This window comes from Epargyreus clarus, unplaced genomic scaffold (assembly GCF_041222505.1).
Source record: "Epargyreus clarus isolate Ecla_fem2 unplaced genomic scaffold, WU_Ecla_fem_2.2 ptg000029l, whole genome shotgun sequence".
NCBI classification, from domain to species: domain Eukaryota; kingdom Metazoa; phylum Arthropoda; class Insecta; order Lepidoptera; family Hesperiidae; genus Epargyreus; species Epargyreus clarus.
This window is the reverse complement of record NW_027332235.1, coordinates 9,170,632-9,188,368: the sequence shown is the minus strand read 5'-3', so window position 1 is coordinate 9,188,368 and position 17,737 is coordinate 9,170,632. Positions and strand designations below refer to the sequence as shown.

The following is a 17,737-nucleotide window of genomic DNA, read 5'->3' as shown; positions in this document are numbered from 1 at the left end:
GATGCAACCTCAAGATCGGTTCTCTGTATGTTTTCTAGAGTTCTCCATAAATGTGAAGTGTTCCAAATTATAATTGGCCAACATGGTGGACGTTTTATTCCTTTTTTTAAGTTAATCAGATTATTTTGAAAAGAAATCTAGCAATCGAATCGTAATGAGATATAGATTGATTATTTGCATTTTTGAAATATAACCTGATTTTTGTAATGTATTTTGTGAATAAATAAATTATTATGATATATTGTGACAACTTATGTAAGTATTCTTGTAAAAATGACGATTGTGAAAGAACATATTGCATTTTTAAATCCCTTTGGGCAATTTAATAGCACAGATAGAAGGCTAAAGCCTTATCTGAAGACAATCACAGACGCATTGTCAATATGTAGAATAGTAGAAGCATTTGGGTTCAATTTCAGATGTGAAATGACTTACCAAGTCGACAATGATTCATATCTCCTATTCCATTGCAACAGTCACCATCGATGCCCAATGTATCGCAAATAAATGAATCCGACTTAACATTACATTCCTGGGCAACAAAAACGGGAACGGGCGAAACCGGATCGTCAGTATGTGGCCGTAATCACAAGAACACGCAGCTCTCTGCTTTCCCACGATGTGCGCGTAAGTAACACAGAGTATTAATTTATTAGACTTCCAATCGGTGGCGGACTGAGCTCGTCGGAGGCCTGGGCGACAATTTTTAATGAAGAATGAACTGTCCTCCCTGACAGGTTAATGAGGCCTCCTATCTAAGAATTTGATCTAATTTTACAACCTTTTACAAACGTTTCCTAGTGAACTTTTAAACACTTGGAGACCTCCACGACCAGAGGCCCGCAGCAAATCGCCCCTGAATTAGTCCACTCCTTCTTATACAAGGAATTTATAATAAAAATTAACTGTGTCCAAATTTCATTACAATCAGTTATGTAGGCAAGGTGTGAAAGTGTAGCACACAAAGAAACTCACATTGTCATTTATAACATTAGTTAGGTTGGGTTAGGTTAGGCGAAACCGGATCGTCAGTATGCGGCCGTAGTCACAAGAAAACGCAGCTCTCTGCTTTTCCTCGATGTGCGTGTAAGTAACACAGAGTGATAATTGATTAGACTTCTAAACTAAACAAATAAATTCAATAAATAAACTAGCTTTGATCCGGTCGTGGTCGGAGGTTTTTTTCTATCCTTCGGGAACGGTACATATTTTTTATATAAAAGGTATTAAACTACCACTACAAAATTTCACGACAATCTGTTTTGTACTTCAGTCGTGAAGGTGTACTAAACAAACAAACGAACGGACAAACAAAGTCACATTCGCATTTATAATATTAGTTAGGACTACGATTAGGATAACGAGCTCTTATTTTTACCCAACTGCTGAGGGTAATCTTTTTGGATTGAAATACATGAGGCGTCGTTGAATTCGTCTAAATTGTGGGAATAAAAATATATTTCAAACCCTCCCCAATCTGAAAGAAGAGCCTTGCCTAGCAGCAGAATAGTATTACGTTGACGACAATGACAAAGTAAGTAATAGCTGTAGTTCCCATTGTTTCTCTATATATTTAGTAACTCCATGTTAGTGATCTTGCATAGAATCTGTTATAATTGCAACGAGTGCATTGCTTCGCGACTCCTGGAAGCCTAGCGTATATAATTGGTAACTTAACATAAATCTCATCATATTCTATACAGATAACAAGAAATATGCGAAGGGAGAAGTTTCATTGCTTTTAGGAAGGATTAAACGCGCTTTTGTTTGTGTTTTTGTGTTTGTGCACGCGTATAGAAGTCCTCGTGATCCGTCTTATATGTGTGTGTATTCCTGAGGGTATGTGTGCACGTTTGTGTGTGCATACGTGTGCCTTTAATAAAACCAAAGTAGTTTCGAAACTAAAATAGAGCTACCGTATTCCCTGCCTATCATAAGAGGCGACTAAAAGGGAACTTTTTTTTTCTTTTTTTTTATAATATATGAGTAGCAGACGAGCATGCAGTCCACCTGATGGTAAGTGGCTACTGCCGCCCATAGACATCTGTAATCAACCCCAGATAGGATTAGATATTCCTACCTGAGGTCGGCCACAGATGCGCCGCTACCCCTGAGGACTAAGCTGGAACGCCTCGGAAAAGTCTGTCTCCCTTACCACACCCTTCAAACCGGAACACAGCAGCGCCTAACACCGCTGTTATAAGGTAGAAATAGGTGTAGCGGTGGTGCCGCCGGAGTCGAACCACAAAGGGTTCTACCAACTTCCGTAATTGCGGGCAACAAGAGCGATAGCTCGAACCGCCCCGCCAGCGACTCTAGGCGACCAAATGTGTTGCCTTGTAGTGTCGTAAAAACCCAAAAGAAGGTGTATGATGACTGAAAAGCTCTCTCAGGCAGCATTATCGCGATCTACGGAGTCCTGCAGCATTCTAATGGAGAATCCTAACTCCTCTACATAGATCTGAGCTGCCACCGGCGGGGTTTAGTATGTTTAAATCTAAAACCCTCGTCAACAAAAAAGGTGCGTCGTTAAATTTGTGTATATCGTTAAATTTATTTTATATGCCTCTTAAACCAAATTTTATTTCTTTATGACCCAATCAGTTAAAGAACCTCATGTCTGCGACTTTAGTAGGAATTTATTACTCTATTGCAATCAATTGCAGGCTGGTACTGTTTATTTAATTGCATAATATTTGCACTCGACGCCATAACATTCGAAATTAATTAAAAATTATAGCAATTATACTGGTTACTTATTCCATCTTTACTCTAAGGGCACAAAGGGGCCCGTGCCCGGCGGTCCCAATTAAGAGGTGCCCCGAAAATACAATATAAAGACGCTGACACGACGATCATTCACCGTCATTAATTCATTTTCCTTACATTATTTTTACGCAGAAGGGCCCCCAATTCTTGTGTGCTCAGGGTCATTCCTGTAAAGGGCCCTGCTGGCTACTCAGTAAAAAGTCAATAATTACTAGTCTTTTCTCATTGAATTATTCATGATATTTTTTCCTTTTTTATATTAGTTGATTTATTGATTTGTTTTTAAGCACGAATGTTTTGCCCATTTTCAATAATTATGTGTTGCAATTTTCCTAAATAAAGTATTTTCTTTCTTTCTTTACTTAAGCAGTACTATCTTTAAAACTATTGCTTTTTTACTTATTTTTATACTATTGTGCTTTTATTCCATTTTGAAGGTGGTAGAATCCTTTGTGGTTCGACTACGGCGGCACCACCGCCACACCTATTTCTGCCTTATAACAGCAGTGTTGGGCGGTGCTGTGTTCCGTTTTAAAGGGTGTGGTAACGGAGACATACTTTTCCGAGGCGTTCCAGCTAAGTCCTCAGGGGAAGCGGCACATCTGTGGCCGACCTGAGGTATAAATATCTAATCCTATCTGGGGTTGATTACAGATGTCCATGGGCGGCAGTAGCCACTTACCATGAGGTGGACTGCATGCTTGTCTGCTATCCTATATTATAAAAAAAATCCGAATAAATTATTTTTCTTTTTTTCTTTCTTTGTTTCATTCTTTTCTTTGATTCGTGGTTCGACTATCGCAACGTGAATCGATCTCCACGGAATGTCTTATTACTGTCACGATTCTGAAATTGTATTCGATTCGAGAACTCCAACAGAGTAAAAATAAAACGATTGGAAACCGGTTTTTGTGATCCGATAATGGAGTAGAACGAATTTGTAAATTGTTGGACCTTTTTACTGATGATTTGCGTTTTTATAGAAGTAAAGTTAATTTGTCTGTTATTTTGAAATACGCAGTTTTCTTTCCCTCTTAAGCTTATCATTATTAGGTATTGAAACTGAGAGTATAATCTAGAAAGTATAAAATAATATACCTATCTGAGTTAATTATTTTAAAACGAAAGGATTGTCTACGACTTACATAAAGCCACAACATCAAAGATATTGTAATAATTAGTAATAATAATACATTACAGTTGCCTATTTTTTCGCCTATCATCAGCCCATTATCAAATCAAATCAAATCAAATAGTTTATTTGTTAATAGATAGGTATAGGTACTACATGGTCCTCTACATCCTCTCCATTCTACATTACTGTCCTCTACTGTATACTCTATTGAGCGCTTCTCTCAGAGTAAGAAAGCTTAGGCCATAGTCTACAGCGTTGGCCAAGTGCAAATTGGTACTTCAGATACCTTTGAGAACTTATCCACAGTTTTATCATTAGGTATGAGGTGTATATTGAAAAAATAAAAATGCAAGTATAATTATTATTTTTGTTTTATTATGCACCACAACCAAATAAATACTTAAAACTAGTAATAAATAGTTTTTTAACTCAGTCTATTGACAAAATTATAAATTAAACATTAACACATATAATGTTTAGATGATATTCCATGTATACAGTAGGTATATTTAATATGTCATCCATTTTACAAAACATTTTACAAAGAGGTAGACATTTGTACTTCACTATAAAAATACTGATCGACTTATTTTGATCTTACCGTATTATAAATCTACATTATTCTACATAGGCATAAACAATATTGTCTATGACTATAGCTGTATGTTGGCTATATGTTACTCTCTAGCGCACTCTATGGTCAGACGTAGGAACTAAAAACACGGGAGCGATGAATGAAGATCTATACATAGTAGTTCTTGAACATTATACTAGATGGCATTGAATCCGTTTCCTTGCAAGTAAGACTATTTAAAATAAAACTTAGGATTACGGTATTTTGAGCAGATCTCTACCATTCAGGTACTTTAAATTAAGATTAAATACAATTATTATGTAAACTGGCATTATTTGTGCAAGTTAATAAAAAAAAAAATTAAATGAATTTTAATAATGCGCCATTTTATTTGCAAGCACCAAATGCAATCTAGTTAAACGGAACAATACATGGAGCCTGACGATATATTAAATAGTCTAATCCGCAATACCTAATCCATTTTCCTTGATAAACCTTGCATCACAATAATTAATAATACTGCCATTTGAGCCAGATTATGCAGTCTTACTTTTATTCTGTGTTTTATCCTGCGTTTTTGACTTCAGCATCAATCGCCTTAGTATAGAATAGCAGACCCAAAAGACGATATACAATTTTGTATCTGTGCTCACAATCAAGTAGGTTGCAATCACAGCTAATAAAATTCCGGCTGCATTGAATATTAGCCTCATGTTTTTGTCGCTTTTTGTGGGAATCTTGCATAGGCACTCAGGCGGGCATATCACTTTACACTCGGGGCAGTCTGGAGGGCAATCTTTGACGGATAACGAATCTGTAAAAAAAAATAACGTGTAAAACAACATTGATTATTTGAATTTAGAAACCCTAATCCACTTTTAGTCCTACAATGGTCATCAAAGCGAGGATGCTTAAGATTTCTCGATATTTTATAAAACCAAGCCAACCAATTTTATAAATTTTCCCTACTGACAACAATCATTTTGTCAAAGACAACGAATTTCTCAAAACCGACAACAATAAATTCGCCAAAGAGAATAAATTTCTCAAACTACCTAGTTTCTTAAAAATCGAGTTGATACATATTTTTTGATACATTTTCTACTATCATCAAAATAGTATATTTTATTTGTACGCGCAATATAAAATAATTTAACAATAATTTTGCTGCAGAAACTAAAACTACTAATCCAATTATTTATTTTGTTACCCATAAACCAGACCAAACCAGTGTTGTACTGATAAATCAGTACTTAATAAAAATCGCTGTTCAATTTGATGATATCGTTTAAAGTTACTTTATTATTGTTTAAGCTATTGTTTAGCTTTAATGAATGAATCACTAATACAATACTTATCAATACATTTATGAATACACTTACCTTTTTCAATCTTACGCACAGACGCCATTGTATCTCCGATTACTTCCCGGATGCGAATGATAGCGATAAAATTATGTTTTGATTTAAATAATATCCGCACAGAAGAAGACGAAGGTTGGTAGAGAAAAAAATAAAGGAAAACACCGAAGGCGTTTCCGCAGATTCGTTGGTAAATCATGCGGAAAATTCGTCGTGAATAACTACTGCTATGTGTAAGGGTTTAAATTATTGATCTAAAACATATTCTAGAGTTACAGGACTCTCGGAGTGAGAGGGGTTCAGGTTCTTAGTCCATTGCTCTGGCCAAGTGACGAATTGGCAAAATTCACATACCTTCGACAACTTTTTAAGAATTCTCTAATACGTAGTTTTTCTTATAGTCCAAGTGATAATGAATCTCCAGTACGCATTAAGTAAAATTACTGCTATTAGGCAGAAAAAGGTGAGGCAGTGGCGCCTCGGGAGTCGAATCACAAAAGGTAAGTACCGCCTTCAAATCTACACTAATATTATAAAGAGGAAAACTTTGTTTGTTTGTTTGGTTGTAATGAATAGGCTCAAAGACTACTGGACCGATTTTAAAAATTATTTCACCATTCGAAAGCTACATTATCCACGAGTAACATAGGCTATATTTTATATGAAATGTATTAACTAAGAGACTACAAGGGTCTACTTCATAATACACTTTTGATCTGTACTATTTGTTAGATTTATAGGGATTAAATATATTTGATAAATAGATTTGCGGGGGTACAAAGTTTGCCGGGTCGGCTAGTTTATTATATTTTTATACATTTCTCCTTTTCATACGAATACTTTAGTAGTCCTTTTTCTTTTCATAAGTGGAATAAGTATATCGTTTTCAAAACGTGTAAAAATCATTAGGCCTTATAAAATATACCGTTTACAAGTCAATTTTATTTTTTCAAAACTTGGAGCCTAATAATAACGTACCATTAGTTTTTTCAACTTTTGTCGATCATCGTTTTTCTACACAATTTATGGCAAGTTCCTATTATCTTCAATACCACGTTTTTCAGCCTTGCTCTAGATGACTTTTTGCAAGGTTTGTTCGGTATAAAGCATCGTGACCGCTATCCGAGGCATAGTTCGGTAAGACAAGCCAGCTTCCAACATCAACATGCCGTCTCCTTGTGAACCTTGCAAAGGTAAGTGTATTTTTTAATTTTGTAGGAGCAAACAGAACATCTATATCACCTGATAGTAAGTTAATATCTGAAACCGTACTCGTATATAATATGGGCCTAAAGCCAATGGAAGGTGGTAGAACCCTTGTGGTTCGACTCCGGCGGCACCACCGCTACACCTATTTCTACCTCATAACAGCAGTGTTAAGCGCTGCTGTGTTCTGGTTTGAAGGCTGTGGTAAGGGTATACTTCTCCGAAGCGTTCCAGCTTAGTCCTCAGGGTAGCGGAGCATTCACACCACCTAATGGTAGGTTTAAAGCCATGGATATCTGTAACCAACTCCGGTATTGAATAGGCGCCTGAAGCCAATTACGAGCATGAAGTCCTGATAACACTGCCACCCATAGATATTTGTAACCAATTCAATATAGGGGTTCTCAATATAGGCATCGCAATTCCTGAGGACTAAATAGCCTCATTTGTAAGTCAGCTGGTATCCAAACCTTACCACTGAAATTAAAAATAAAATAAAGAGTAAAAATTACTTCCTCTGGACAAGATCCGGAGGTTGCCACATTGTATGAACAAACCTGTACTTTGGCCAGAATACACCAGCCTTTGGGTCTCCTGAATCGTCAACCAGTCGCGACCTTTATAAGCGTTGTGCGTCTCGTCTCTAAGGACCTAGTTTCTTAACCGTTAACAAATATTTATGTAGTCCTCCCCCAGAGAGCAGTTGGAAAGACCTTTAACTATGAAGTAGCCAATAGACCGGACAAGGGATAAAAAGAGTCGTCCAGTTCTTAAATATCTCAAACGACTTTCAAGCTAATACACCGGACATGGGGAAGAAAAAAAATCATCTACGACTTATTAACTTATAAATTCTTAAATATCCCTCCAAAATTGTGTTAGTGTGAAGTGGCAAACAGTTTTGTATGAAAATCTGGAAAAAGCACGATCTACATCCATAGGGGCTATGAACAATGTCAAGATTCATTCTTAATTTAATAGTATTTAAGATCTGTGCCTTAACTGTCCTTTATGTTTTAGATACATGCAAAGACGGAGACTGCAAAGACAATTGCACTTGCAAAGAGAAAGGTTGTGACGACTGCACTGCGCAAGGTAATTAATTCATTGATAAATCTATGTTTCATTACCACGCTTTTATTAGTTTAACCATAGATTAGTAAAGATTACTCACTCCTAACAAGAAAATGTGCCCAGTTTTGAGAATTGAAACAGTTGCGTAAAAAAATTTTGCCACGTCTCCGTGCTAAAATGTCCCTAAAATATTTGAAATTATTATTATAAATTATTTAATTATCATGAAAATTACGCAGTATTAGTTATTTATTCGTAAATTTTCTCTAAAAATGTTTTTATTTGTCAAGAATTCAAAAAAAGAACTTACTATAATAAGCCATTTGCGGCTTCATTCAATTTCAAGGCGGCGAAGTATCTTTACTAATCTATGAGTTTAACCTGTATGTGTGTAACGGAATCATTGAACTCGATTTTTACCCACTTTAAACGGTCCAATTAATTCAAAATTTTGAATATTTATCAAGAATCGATGACGATACATTCGCCTCATCAGGATCGTCAGGAATCAGGATTAACGATTTTCCTTGTGCGATTTTAGCGTGGTTTTTAGTTTTTAAACTATATTTTTTATTCATTTACAATTTTGTTTTTATTAAACTTTGTTCCTTGTTCCATTGGAGGCTCTATTATCTACATAGGGTTCCTTAGAGTAGGCTTAGAGCATAGTAGGACCGCGATTAGATATATTGCGACTCAAATCCCGCCAAGTCATTTCGCTCGTGAAAGCAAAATTCTCACATTCCTGCTTGATACTTGTGTTTGATTTCATTATTATAACCGCATTGCTTGTCACGGCTTTTCTCTCAAAGATATAGTCTATACTTCCTCCTAGTTCAGTGTTCAAGCAAACGTTAATTAACTTACGAGAAAAAACATTACCAATCAATGACATTATTCATCATTGCCATCATCATTGAATACTTAAAAAGTAACAGGTAGGTACATAAATCTAAATACTTATTAGTCCACACACATTCAGGTTCCTTCCTATAGCAAACTAAGACCTTGGCTTTGATTTTTCCGTAACCAGGTGTCACAAGGACCTTTAAAAGCCTTTTTAAAAGTCAGTAACTTATAAGGAAATATTAGTGTTGTTTGCGTCAGTGAGTGCGGTGAACGTACGAAATTGATGTCGAAATTATTGTGTGAGTCTAAAATGTGTTTACTAGTTTTTTCAGAGGCTCTATCCGTTAGGAATGTTACATTTTTTCGGGATAAAAGGTATAGTCCGCGCCAAACTGCTAGTCCGGTCTGAAGTTGTTGCGAGCAGGTGTAGTCATACAAATTGCTATGACAACGCGATAAATTTCTATATTCAGAGCGGACTAGCAGTTTGACGCGGACTATACCCTATGTCCTTTTTTGAACCCCTGATATCGTGTGTAGAAAATTTCATAACAATTTTTTTATTTAGTTAAGGCGTTAAAGTGTGGCCAACAAATTCACATTCGAATTTATAAAATTAGTTAGGATATCGTAAACTCGAAGTTTAAGTGATTCTGTGGTTTTTAGAAATCTTTGTGCTGTGTTTATATGTTTATCGTTTATGAGAGTTATTAAAGAGTTATCAATTTATAAGAGTTATCAGAATACTACGATTTCTTTTTATTCTAATCAATTCTTTGTTATATTGATATTTTGAAGAAATGTTACACAAATGGTACCGAGTTAACTTTTTACTTTGTTTAAACGGGGTCCAATCATTCGGAAGTAGGAAATGGAAACGCCCATTACCAATCCCAGATACGAATAGATATTTCTATTTGTTGTTCGGCCACAGATGCGCGCCTACCCCTGAGGACTAAGCTAAAACGCCTCAGAAAAGTATGTATCATTACCACACCCTTCAAACCAGAACACGGCAGCGCTGAACACTGCTGTTATGAGGCAGAACCTTGAAGGTTTTTTCGGAGGTTCGGTTAAATCTATCTGTAGGCTACAGTGAGTAATGTCGGCACGTCCATTTCCTGTTTCCATGCCGTAAGATATAAATTCTTGTAAATTTCCAGGAGGTTGCTGCTAACATGGACCGCGCTGAGCGCAGGCGCCGGCCGTCCCTGGGCTCTCGCATCAGCGGCGTGCTGGAGACCTGCTTCCCCGTCTCCTTCTCCATCGTCTTCTTCGTCACCATCATGCTCTTCTACTGTCTAATTTAATAAATGTTTTGTTGACGTTACTTTCTCTTTTACTTATTCACAGACATTATGTTTCTCACAAATTATAAAAGAACAAGAGACATGTAGAGAATACCGGAATTTTTAATAACAATTATTACTGGAACAAATTACATATGTACGAGTAATACCTATATAATAATTCGAATTGAAATAACTACATTACTTGGAATTGAGAAGCACGATAACCAACGCCCATCAGTACCTAATAATTAATCTGTCTAACTTGTGCCTACCAAAGGTCGAAATTTAATCAATTTTGCCTATCTACCTAAAATTTCAAAATCCAATTGTGGTGGGGAAATATGTGTTAATATTGTTACATATTACTAACGGACGTACCACACATAATAAGGATTGACATCGATGATAATAACCAATTCTATCATTCCAATTATTTTTTTTAATAAGCGAATATGTGTACCTATGTATGTTTCTAGTTTTCAGTACTTTATCCACAGACCTGTATTTGTTTTGTACCAACAGGTCTGTGACTTTATCCATAACATATCATTGCTCCATTCCTGCTCTAACATGGACCGCGCTGAGAGCAGACGCTGGCCGTCCCTGGGTTCTAAAGGATAAAATATATTGTTATTTACTTTCGATAAGTTTTTGTCTTTAGGTATCCAAGCAAAATACTGTAAGATTACAAAGTAAGTCATCTATAATAGGTACAATGATAAAAAAGGCCCTTTGTTTACTCCCATGTCAGGCATTTTTTAAATGTTAGATGACTTATAGATTTTCAAATTGCTATTAGCTATAACCTATATTAGCTTATGTTATGTATGTTGTATATATATATATATATGTATATATATATAGCATATATATATATATATATATATATATATATACAACATACATAACATAGGCATTCGCCTTAAACAAAATTATCTGGAAGACATCTGATTCTCCCGCCGCCGCGCCGTAGGAACGCTGACTCCGCCACATAGCCCGAACGTGGGAACTCACTCTGGGTGCTAAAAGCCCCAGCAAGTCACTTATTTTAGGTTATACCTAGGTTTGACGACCCGCGTGGCGAGGCGGCCACCATACCGGTATGACGCGCAGAGGGTCCCGGGTTCGATCCCCGGCCAGACAGATATCTAAATGATGGATTTAGATTTCTGTTTCTGGGTCTGGATGTTTGTGTATTTGGCTATGTGTGTGTCCATGGCACCCACGACACAGGTAATACTAGTGTGGGGCTGTGAGTGTAGAAAGCGTTTGTTTCTTTGTTTGTTTAATTTCGTTTAGATTTAATTAAAACATGGAACATTCGATTTTATTAAAATACATACATATGTAGTTAATAAGTAAATCGGTCTTTCTCGTTCTTTCTAGGGTAAGGACAAAACTATTCACATGTGATTTTCATAACACGGTTTTTAGATTATTTTCGCTGAAACACATGAAAATCTCATCTTAATTCTAATTGATCTGGTACGTCAAAATGGCGGATTTTGAGTAGGTACCATTTTCTCCAGATTTCTTTATTAATTCTTATTTTTAGCTTATTTATTACAAAAAGCCTTAAATTTTCATAAAATTTAATTATTACCTAGGATTTTAAATCCTAGAAAACTCATAGGTATGTGAAGTCTACCAATAAGCACTTGGCCAGCGCGGTGGACTATGGCCAAAATACCTTCTCATTCTGAGAGGAGACCCGTGTCCAGCACTGGGAGAGTGATGGGTTGATGATGATATTTTAATACCATTACAACGTAACTATTGAATACAAGAGATGGTAGAACAGTTTGGTGGCTCGTTTTTGGAGGTACCACTCTCCGCCACACTTAATTCCGTCTAATAGGGTCAGTGTTACACGCTGTTGTGTTTTCGTTTTGTTGAGTGTAAGGAAAGATCTCCTAAGGAGGTAGAATACTTTGGAGTTTGATTCCAATGGCACCACCGCCACACGTATTTCTACCTAATAACAGCAGTGTTAAGCGCTGCTGTGTTCTGGTCTGAAGGGAGATAAGGGAGATAGTTTTCCGAGGCGTTCCAGCTTAGTTCTTATAGGTAGCGGCGCATCTGTGGCTGACCTCAGGTAGGAATATCTAATCCTATCTGGGGTTGATTACAGATGCCCATGGGCGGCAGAAGCCACTTACCATGAGATGGACTGCATGCTCGTCTGCTACTTCTTTATTAAACAAAAAATAGATTCTTATACAAGACGTTAAAACTTAATCCTGAGGACTAGCAACACATCTATGGCCGAGCTCAATTAGACCTAATTTTAAGTGGGTTTGGTTACCGATGTCCAAGACCGACAGTGGCCATTTATTTCATTCACCTGATGGTAATAGCCACTGTCATGCTGGCCATTTGGTACGAATTGGCAATAAAACAATGAAATATTGAAACAAAACTATTTTTATTCAACTACATACAACATAAAACCCGATCATACAACTGAGATCTTCAGAGGAAGTAAGGAAGCCAGAAGAAGAAGTTTCGTGCAAAGAAGAAGGTCTAACAGCAACCACCTGTAAAACAAAAAAATCGATTTAATTAGTTAATTAAAACATGTTTCTATCGATTAACCAGTCATTTGGGTTGATAAGTGCTTTAAGACCCTCATGATGCTCATGTGTCTGTGTGAATATCCAGGTTCGATCTTCGGTCAATAAGATATCTAAATGGTGATAGTTTTCCGATCTTCACCATATATTATATACTGTAGGTTGATCACCCTTGTTATTAAAAAATAGTACATTACAATACGAGGACGAAAAATTTTTTTCTGACAAGTGTGAGTTTTTTTCTGACAAGAAAAATTTTTTTCTGACAATCACACGAGTCAGAAAAACATTTTTCGTCCGCGTGTTGTATAAAATTTTATATTACGGGGTCGGAAATGGGGGTTTTGCGCACGCGAAGCGTGCGTAAAACGTCCATTTACGCACGCCGTGATATAAAATATATTTTAATTATATTTATATCACGGCGTGCGTAAATTGACGTTTTACGCACGCTTCGCGTGCGCAAAACCCCAATTTCCGACCCCGTAATATAAAATTTTATACAACACGCGGACGAAAAATGTTTTTCTGACTCGTGTGATTGCAGTCCTCGCCTGCGGCTCGGCCTGCAAACTCACACTTGTCAGAAAAAAATTTTTCGTCCTCGTATCGTAATGTACTATTTGGAAATAAAAGTTTTTGATAGAAACATACCGCTAGTAGAGCAGTCGGAGCAATTAGCCTCGCAGGTGCAGTTGTCTTTGCAAGCTGCGCCATCCTTGCAGGAATCTGGGAATATCAAGAATTATGGTAAAACAAAGATAAAATAATTATATATTCGCCGGTCTCAAATTTTCATAGACGCGTGGGCCGCGGGCCACATGCCGTCCGCGGACCTTCCTAGGACCTAAATTTTTGTCAGTTTTTTTTCGCCACTAAACCTCAGAGAAATTTTGTTTTCGAATTTAAAATATTAGAGATTACTTCCGAATGCGGTCCGTTATTACCTTATGTAGCTCCTATATAGCCTGAGATGGCCCAAAACAGATTGGTATGCTTCAGTTATTTTGTATTTTATTATTTATTGATATTTTCTGTTCATTCACATAACATCGAAAAATCAGGGGTAGCAATGTATAACGGAAGACTTCAGATATGATATTCAGTAGTAGGTATCTTTAAAGAAAATTGAAAAGTAACTTGTAGTGATAGTCGGATATCGTAATTTGACCTTAATGGTCCGACAATTGAGGGTAGTAGAAACTGTTACTATGTCATAAGAAAAATAAACAATAATTATGTGATTTTCTCACCTTTGCACGGCTCACAGGGGGCAGGCATTTTGTATAAAGACGACTTGAAGAAAAGAAAGAAACAAGAATAAAGATATCTTTGGTACTGTGCAAGAATTGGAGCAAATACCGCCTTTTATATTGTACAGATAACACAAAAAGTGACGAAGGTTGTATGAAGAGCTGCCTTGAATTTTTTATCAACAACTGTTTGTGTGTGAACTATGTTTTATTTTAGGCTTTTCCTGTAATTAATGAATGGTGCTCGGGTGCTAACTTTCACGCTATTTTTGTATGTGCTTATTTATTTTTTCTGTTAAGTTTTTCTGACACTTATTTTATTTTTATTTTAAAACGGAACACCTTTGCTATGTAGGCAAATATGGGTAAAAAATATGTATACTTAATAATATAATTTGGCCGTGGTGGAAGTGTCCCTTTATAATAATGGATGTAAATTAAAAAAATGTGTTCAACATTTATGTCTACAATTTTTTCGGCGAAATAGGTATATCTACGATTTTAGTATTAAATCATAACCATTTTAATTTTTCCTAAAACCGGACATTTTGCATCTCTACATATTTTTGGGAGACCTAGAGAGATTAAGGTCACATTGAGTATACTACCGTCTTGATAAGGGGGTGGGTAAGATACAGCAATTTAATTTGAGCTAAATCCTGGAGGGTAGCAACAGTACGCGTCGACTTATGGTTGTCTAGTTTGATTGATTATAGGTGTCCAATGTGAAAAATTATCCTACATGACGTTCTAAAAGGTGACTGAAGTCTAAAAAACTTAACTAACCACATCTGTAACTTAAACTTATTTCATTATGAAGACTCGTATTCAAAAGTGGGTCAATAAAGTTATTGTCTAAATCAATTGGAACATTCCACAATTTATCAACGAAAATTCCGGCGTAGTAAACGGATGCACTTAGTTCACGCCTCATTAAACAATTCAATGTCAAGTTTTTCTGAAGACCTTACGTTTTTGAGCCACTTTTTGCTAAACACTTTACAGTGACTACTATGCACTGTTGCATTTTACACTGCAATTGAGGATAGATTGTGACTGAATGACGTATTGTTTAACATTGTATTACATAATAGAAATGAAAGTTATTGACGAGGATTCATGTAAGTATGAAATTTTAGAATCTTTTAAATTAATTATTTAGGACAGTGATGAAGAGCCAAATATGATTTAAAATTGAATTTCCAAGGGAACGTGCCTGCCAAATCCATTCCTGTGATGTAAGTCTCGGATAATTGTAATCAACCCCTAATGGAATCGGAGTTCACCTTGAAATCGGCCACAAATGCGTTGCTAGCTATACCTATGATTAATTTTCTAGGATTCATATGGTTTCCTCGAACCAGAACATAGACACCTAACACTGCTATTATGTATTATGGAGTAGAATATCCATGTGGATAAAACGCATACCAATTCTTTTGATTCTTAACGAATTGAACAGCTCTATAGCCAATGTGTTATGATTTATGATCCATAATCTTTTCAAAATCAATTCCGTATTCTGAAAATATTTTCAAAATCAATTCCGTGACTAATATATGTACCTAAATTGTACATTTTAGTATATTTTTATTGTATTGAAATTTACAGGTGTAATAAAACCCAAATCGCCTTGGATTAACGATTGCGTGCCAGGATGTGACTGCCAAAATATTGATCTACACGGTAAGTAACCTAGTACCTTGTACCTTGTACCCATAGATTAGTAAAGATTACTCACTCCCTACAAGAAAATGTACCCAGTTTTGAGAATTGAAATAGTTGCGTAAAAAAGTTTTGCCACGTCTCCGTGCTAAAATGTCCATAAATTATTTGAAATTTTAATTATAATTATTTATTTATTACGTAAATTACGCAGTATTAGTTATTTATTCGTAAATTTTCTCTAAAAATGTTTTTATTTGTCAAGAATTCAAAAAAAGAACTTACTAAAATAAGCCGTTTGTGGCTTCATTCAATTTCAAGGCGGCGAAGTATCTTTACTAATCTATGCTTGTACCTTTATATGTACCTTTTGTTTTCAGCTACACTTACATAAAGGGCTCTAGAAAATGGAAACACATTTTTTGTAATAATATGAAGTAGCAAACGAGCATGTAGATCTGATGGTAAATGGCTACTGCCGCCCATGGACATCTGTAATCAACCCCAGATAGGATTAGATCCTCCTACCTGAGGTCGGCCACAGATGCGCCGCTATCCCTGAGGACTAAGCTGGAACGTCTCGGAAAAGTACGTCTTCTTTACCACACCGTTCAAAGCGGAACACAGTAGCGCTTAACACTGCTGTTATTAGGCAGAAACATAAGCGGTGGTGCCTCCGAGTCCGGAGTGTAACAACAAAGGATTCTACCACCTTCTAAATGACTTTTTCAGACTAGTCTTATTACAGTTTTAGTGTCTCTCTCTGAAAACAGCTATTTTTTCATACTGATACTGCTGCTTGCCGGCCTTGTATGTGAGGGTTCTACCATGTTCGCACCAAAAGGATATTCTATCTTTCTATCTTTTACTAGTTACCCTATTACGTATTTACTTTATTACGAGTTTATAGTGAAAATGCATATTTGTTTCAGGTACATGCATGAAGTAATCTCATTGCAAATAGTACGTAACAATATGAAATGACCGATAAGACTACATAATATTTGTTTTACTTACAACAAATATAAACAATACACTATTCGATATGATTATTGTTTTATTTACTACATTCAAACATTAGATATTTAGTCTCATAGTAGGATTTTGAAAGGTGGTAAATGTAGTACCTATGGGTCGACTACAGTGATAGTCCACGCGAAACTGCTAGTCCGCTCTGAAGTTGTTGCGAGCATGTAGTTATATTATTTCCTATGGCGACGCGATTCATTACTATATTCAGAGCGGACTAACAGTTTTACGCGGACTATACCACACTACTCCCACACCTATTTGTAGCGCGAAGGAATAAATATAACATAATATAATGAACATAACAGAACAAGAATAAGGAAAAGAAAAGAAAACAATTATTCTATGATTCTATATATTTTATTAATGTACAAAATATAGAATTCGAAAATGCTGATACTAAAGTATTAGGTACTGTGTTTCTTTTAAGGTAAACAATGACAAATTATACTAATTATAATGACACTGTTATTTATTATATTATGACTTTATTATAACATAATGATATAATAAGAATAACATTTAAATTTTTCGTTATTTAAAGTTAAGCGTGAACATAGTTATCATAATTGTAAGGACACTGATATTTCATAACGGCTCTTGCAGACAAACTACTTTTAGCAAAGGTAATATGCGATTTTGCGATTGAATCGATGCTGCATCACGTTTTGGCGACTTGCTTTTGGTCGCGACATCGGTTCTTTCTGCATAAGGTCGCGTTTTAACGACTGGATTCTGCAATGCAAGTTGTATTTTGCTTCTGTCTGTCCGCCTGCGATTAGTTGCAACATAAAGAGTCAAAACAAAGCGACAGGCGCTCAAATAATTCGACGTAGTGCTAAAAGTAGCAAGTCTGCTAAGCCCTAAGGTAAAAACGGCGATCTTATGACATTTAAAATTGGAATGATACTATTGATTATATTGATGCATTGTTTTCATATCACTTCTTAGTAGTAG

The 17,737-nt window shown here is 36.0% G+C and overlaps 3 long non-coding RNA genes across 3 annotated transcripts; 2 read left to right on the top strand and 1 right to left on the bottom strand.

Annotated features, from left to right (window-relative positions):
- The first annotated feature begins 519 nt into the window (after nt 1–519).
- On the top strand, nt 520–10,298 carry LOC140754441 (uncharacterized). Its single transcript, XR_012103661.1, has 4 exons — nt 520–627; nt 6,904–7,032; nt 8,066–8,140; nt 10,132–10,298. It is a non-coding gene; the product is annotated as an uncharacterized LOC140754441 (long non-coding RNA).
- A 2,368-nt stretch (nt 10,299–12,666) lies between these two features.
- On the bottom strand, nt 12,667–14,330 carry LOC140754278 (uncharacterized). The gene is made up of 3 exons (XR_012103636.1): nt 14,087–14,330; nt 13,488–13,562; nt 12,667–12,797 (listed from the first exon to the last, which is right to left on the bottom strand). It is a non-coding gene; the product is annotated as an uncharacterized LOC140754278 (long non-coding RNA).
- Nucleotides 14,331–15,013: 683 nt separating this feature from the next.
- On the top strand, nt 15,014–16,798 carry LOC140754442 (uncharacterized). Its single transcript, XR_012103662.1, has 3 exons — nt 15,014–15,207; nt 15,698–15,772; nt 16,684–16,798. It is a non-coding gene; the product is annotated as an uncharacterized LOC140754442 (long non-coding RNA).
- Nucleotides 16,799–17,737: the final 939 nt, after the last annotated feature.